This window comes from Mus pahari, chromosome 6 (genome assembly GCF_900095145.1).
Source record: "Mus pahari chromosome 6, PAHARI_EIJ_v1.1, whole genome shotgun sequence".
In the NCBI taxonomy this organism is placed as follows: Eukaryota; Metazoa; Chordata; class Mammalia; order Rodentia; family Muridae; genus Mus; species Mus pahari.
This window is the reverse complement of record NC_034595.1, coordinates 24,897,225-24,903,194: the sequence shown is the minus strand read 5'-3', so window position 1 is coordinate 24,903,194 and position 5,970 is coordinate 24,897,225. Positions and strand designations below refer to the sequence as shown.

The following is a 5,970-nucleotide window of genomic DNA, read 5'->3' as shown; positions in this document are numbered from 1 at the left end:
GATATATTTTACACACATACCTTCTAACAATAAGTATAAATATGTTATTACTATGGTAGATACTTTTCTAGGATAGGTCGAAACTTCCCTTACTACAGCTGAAACTGCAGATGTGGTTGGTTCCCACATCATGAATGGTATCTTACTCAGATTTGGACTTCCAAGATGCACACAATCAGATAATACTCTGAACTTATTTCTAAAATAAGTTAGTTTAAATAGTTAAAATAACTCAGTTAGTCTTGAGGGCCTTAGGGGTACAGTGTCACATCCACCTTTCCTGCAAAGCCCAGTCCTTGGAGAAAGTAGAAGGGGCTAATGAAAGTAAGACTCATTTATTCAAACTGTCTTCTGAACTCTGTGTTCCTTAAACTCAACTTCTACATCTTGCTTTCTCTCATATCCAGGCCATGCTTGAGCTTCCTTTTAATCAGCCCTTTTGAGTTAATATATTACCATCCCTTTCTTCTAGGAAATTTACCTCTTTGGAACCATCCCCACTCTCTGACTATCCCTTTCATATCACAGGCCGAACAGTTCAGGTTCTGTCAGAGGGTAACCATTCTAACCCAATTCCCAGGGCAACCACATCAGTCCCCCTTACAAGTTGACCTCTCCAACAATCATCATAGAGTGACAGCTTCAACCCATATCATAAAGAAACCACTCTAATATACAGTAGATGGTAAACAACCTAACTCATATCACAGTGCTACTACTCCAACCTACATCAGAGGGTGACCATCCCAAATTCCATTGCAGAGACCGCTCCAATGCACACCGGAGAGTAACCATTCCAAACTACTGTGCAGGTTAACTGTGCTGGTTAAAGTTATATTTTAAGTTTAAGTAAATGTGTTGAAGCGATCTAAGCCAAATATGTCTCTAATCTGTAACCCCCACTTGTCTAAAAGCAGATAAGCCTGTAAGCCTCACTTGCCCAAGAATACCTTCCTGGAGTGATGGAAACTGTTGTTCATGTGAGAAAATAAGCCATGTGTTTTGGTTCTTGTAAACAAGGTTGGTTGCCTCAAATTCTCACAGTGTGCTTGATCACATGTAGGCGGGAGTACATAGGCAGGAAGTACATCAGAATCTATGCTTGTCCCTGATTGGATTACAATGTAAAAGCAATGTGGGTTTTGTCTTTATAGGCCTCTGACTACCACAATTTTGCTCCAAGTTCTGGGAATCCCAGATATGAATCTGGCCAATGTCCATTGTCCTGACCAGTATTTAATAAAGCTTACTTAATTTTTTCTCAAAAATTGTGGTAGTAGTCTTATTCTTGTCTCATGGTATTAATAAAAGACTCCAATACAAACCACAGTTCAAACACTCCAACCTACTATACCATCTCACCTCAAAAGATGACTGAAGAACTTGAAAGAAAGCTTTGGCCATCACTCTAAGGCTTATGTTTGTAGAAAGTATGATTTATTATTTTGACCTGTAAATGTAAGTTAGGTCTTAATCCACATGGATGTTAGACACTACTGCATTGCTAGTAGTGTGGTTATCTTGTGTTATTTCCAAGAGAGATTCAACAATATGCTTATGAATTGCTGTGTGAAATGGTCAGGAAAACCATTTCAATGATGACTCAGCTTCTTTAAATAATGACATGCATTGGGCAAAAATTTCAGAAGGGCATGGATTATAATTTTTGCAAAGACTGAAACAGTGTCTCAAAGGCTTTATAAAATCTAAAATTTCATCGCTAAACTGATGATAAAAGAGTCATCTTAAGATTTTTTTTTAAGCATGGTAGTTGTATTTCAGACATCATTCCCACAACAACCCTTGTGAGGTGGGCTGTGTTTTCTTAGTCTACAAATGGGGAACAAGGGGCTCATGAGAGGTGAAGTGTTTGCCCAAGACACAGCATTCAGGATTCAAGGCCAGGTGGGGTTGGTTCCAATGCCCACAGTTTTTCTCAAGGGAAGGAAAGGAATCTCTTCTAACAATGACCCTCAAGATAAATGTTCAGGAAGTCTCTGCCCAGTGGGTCCAACCTCATATCTACTCCTAGCCCTGGGCAGCTAGCTGGATGTCAGGAGAGGTACACAGTGGTCTCAGGTGGCTGGCTGTCCCAACAGCACTGGTAATAATGCTACTGATGATGGGTCTGGCTGCCCAAACTCTGGGGATGAGGCGAAGGCCAAGCTGCTCCAGAGGCCTTGTGGCCCCAAGTAGGCAGGGCCACACAATTGAGCCAGGAGGTTTCTAACAAGTTGCAAAAGCGGGCACTCAGGTTGAGACCTGCTAGGCTGGTGCTGGCAGAGGGATTATAAAATATCCAAAATAAATTCAAGACTACCCAGTACCTTCCCCCTTCAAAGGACTTTCCAAACTGTACTAGCAGGCTAAGTACAGAGCCAGATAAAAAAAGCTGAATCACTAAACATATACAAACATAGTTTTAACGGTCAAAATGACTAAGCTTACAGCCACCAAAACAAGATTAACACTTCCCCTGTCCCGCCTCACTCTAAAAACCACAAGGACAGACAAAATGAGAGTCACCCTATACAAACCGACCACTGCCTAAAAAGGTTATTGACTACACCAATTAAAATAAGCCAAACTACCATGGTGCCTATATCCGGCCCGTACAAAGGTATAAAAAGTGTGTTCTTTCTTTGTTCTGGGTCTTTCCTCCAGCCCGCACTGAGAGGGGGTTCCCCAACATGTTGGATAAGTAAATACCTCATGCGTTTTGCAACAATGGCGATCTCTGTGGTCCTTGTGAGTGAGGGTCTTTTGACAAACTACAACAATTACATGACCCTTCTCCAGTGGTTGTCTCTGTTTCTCGGGATCAGGTGTTGGTGGCTTCCTCCCTGGATTCTTGATATTGGGGGCTGGCAACTTCCCAGCCAGGGTTTGACTTTCTGGCTCATCTCTGATCACTGTGGGTTCTGATGGGGATAAAGTTCTAACCTCAGTGTCAAAGCCACCCAGCTGACGGCTGACACAGTCATGCCATTGTAGGCCCTCAGGTCAGGGTAGATGTAATGCAGCTGATGCAGTGCCAGCAGCTTCAGCATACATGACATGCAGCCCTGTGGGACACATTCACACAGCGCATGCTCCTCTGACAGAGTGGTGGGCCATAGTTCCACACGGTGGTCCTAGAGCATGTGGTCCATAGAAGTTGGCTATAGCTCTGAAAAGAGATGCTCCTTCACCAGATGGATGGGCACAAAGATGGCACTAGCCAGTACTGCACGAGGGAAGGGGCACTGTTGTGTGCACACGAACTTCTGCAGCTGGGACAGAAGTTTGCCTAGTAGCCCCTGAACACCCTGGCAATCCTGCCACGCAGCTTGGACCCATGGCCCAGTTGTCTCAATCCACTCCCGCAGTTTCTCTGGTGGAGAATGGGCCACAGAGCCTGAGATGGCATCGCAGAGGGATGTGTGCAGTCCTGTAACATGCTGTTCTGGGGAGTCCGCTGGAGCTGCAGTGGGAACTTGAGCAGGGGGTGGAGCAGGGCCTGAGGCTAAAGCAGGAACAGGAGCAGGAGCAGGAGCTGATGATGGAGGTGGAGCAAAGGCTGGGGCTGGGAAGGTCACGGCTGTGGCTGGTGGGCTAGACAGGGCCATGTTGAAGCATGTCACTGGCAAAGGCTGAGAGAGAATCTGCAGTCCCATGGGCACAGAAAGGGTGCAGGCTGTGCAGGGCCAGGGGCAGGGATAGGAGCTGGGGTAGGCAGAGATGGGACAATAGCTGCAGGTAAGGGCACAGGACAGAGTATCTTGAGTTTTCGGAACACGAAAACCACAGACCTATGGAAGTTGGTCCTTGGTGTGGCTTCTGCAGTTACTTCAGGGATTTCTGTCACTATCTTTTTTAGGCCAGGCAGACCTGACACTGTGTTTTGTATATGTGGCCCATCTACAGCTTCAGTGGGCTTTTCATGCATCTCAGGACTAGGGACCTTGACAAGGACACCCACTGCCATCGACTTCTTCACACTCAAGTCCAGAGCCATCTCCTTACAAAGAGAGCAGTGAGAACTGGAGGGCCCCATCCCTTGCAATCTTTGTCTTGGCTCTTACTGGTCGCTGGAGCCGAGTCTTGCTCAGCTGTGGGCTCTGGTGTCTGTATATCCTGGTAGTCATGGTGGGGGGGGCAAGCAGAAAAAAAAGTTGTCAATCACAGGCATTGGTGGGGAGCTGGGAGACCTAGCATCCTTCTGTGGAAGAGACTTGAGCTCCTTAGCACAGGGGTGCAGTGCTGGTGAGGTGCGGGGAACTGGACTGTCTAGGGTAACAACAGGTACCCCAGGACACTCATTGGGCCTGGGTTGGAGTTGCTCTTTCCTGCAGGTGGGCAACCACATCTCTTGAGTTTCTGGTGTTGGCTTCTCTGCAGTTCTTATGGGCCTGCAGGTCTTATGGGCCCACAGTTGGCTGGCTGGCAAAGGTTGGCATGTTAGCTGGAAGGCACTGGGCTGTGGCACAGGCTGGGCATTATTCTGGGAATGGGAAGGTGGTATTCCCCCAAGCCCTGGAGATACCCCACAGAGAGAGAGAGATCATCCCTGGCATTAGGAAAACCTAGAGTCTGGAGACAAAGTCCTGTGGGCACCTTGGGGCACAAGGGGGCTCCAGCTTTAGCCCTGGTGAGCGCGCTCATAGAGGTGCAGAGGAATAGGAATAACTGTCTATCCCAAGAGGGGACATGTAAGGAGCCTGGGGTGCCTGTTGTCTCAGGGAGGGGCTTCCCAGCAACCCAGCTTGGTATGCAGACCCCTTGTGGGCTCCTAGAGATGGCAATGGAAGCAAAGAGCCATAGCTTCTCTGCTTTTCTGGGAAATGACAAGATGGAGGGCAAGACAAGGCCTGTGGAGGTGGGTGCAGTAGATAGTGGGCTGCCACTGCATCCTGGCAAGGTGGTAATAGGGGCTGGGCAAAGACTGGAGGGAGCCTCAGACATTGCTTGCTTGGAATCTCCAGAATAAGGACTGGTGAACTTGGAAGCCAGGAAACCTGTGCATTGGATAGTTCAATACTTCTTCAAGAATGCCTGGCATGGGGAAAAAGTCAGGGAAGATGGTAACCTACGCAAAAATGTCCAATCCAGGTGCTGGCCCTTGCCAGGAGTTGTAGCTAGAGAACAGGATGGGTCAGCAGAAGGCAGCAGGGGCCCAGGGTCCAGTCAACATCCAATGGTCTCATTGTTCCCCCATCTCTGAGACAAGTGGAGAGTCTGTAACACAAAGGGCAGCGCTGGACAGGCTTAGGTGCCTCCAGAGGTGGGCCTGGATACTAGTGAGCCTGGGACCGAAGGGCAGCAGCTAACTGGACTCTTGTATTTTTTCAGAGCCTTCTCTGGGAGGGCAGTAGAGCAGGCAGTTTATCAGTAGGTTGTCACCTCAGAGTAGGGATCCTTCCATACCAGTGGGGTACAAGGATGGGTATGGAGTCCAGGGTGCCAACTGCTTAGATCCTGCCTTGAAATTACCTCCTATAGGGCAGAAGAAGTATGCACCTTTGTAATTGCAGGAGTCCTGGTTGCCAGCAGAAAGGCACAGGCTGTGTCCCGGCCTTGGGTCTGGCTCCAGGTGAGGCAGCTTGCCATACATCGTAGGCCCCAGAAGTGCCAGAGTCTGCTTCTCTGCCATTACTGTGAAGGTGTCAAGCTCTCCTGAACCCCTGCTACTTGACTTGCTGACAAGGTGCAGTCCAGCTGTTCAACAGTGGCTCGCTGTGAACAAAACGTCCAAGAATCCAGTAGTTGTTCAGTCCACAAGGCTATTCCAGCTGAGTCTGGTCTTTGTCTATGCTGGCATCCCAACGAAGTAGGCTCTAATGCCAGTGAAGAAATAGACTTGCTATCTAGGTGAGAACAAGCAGGCAAAGAGTCTGTTTTAAGAATTTTAAAACTACTGTACTGACATGACTTCCCGGCACAAACACCTTTCTTATTCCCAATAAAAACCACAAAAAATATCATTGGGAA

The 5,970-nt window shown here is 47.6% G+C and overlaps 1 pseudogene; it reads right to left on the bottom strand.

The window, feature by feature from the left end:
- Window positions 1-2,113: 2,113 nt before the first annotated feature.
- Window positions 2,114-5,632, bottom strand: LOC110323267 (annotated as a pseudogene).
- Window positions 5,633-5,970: the final 338 nt, after the last annotated feature.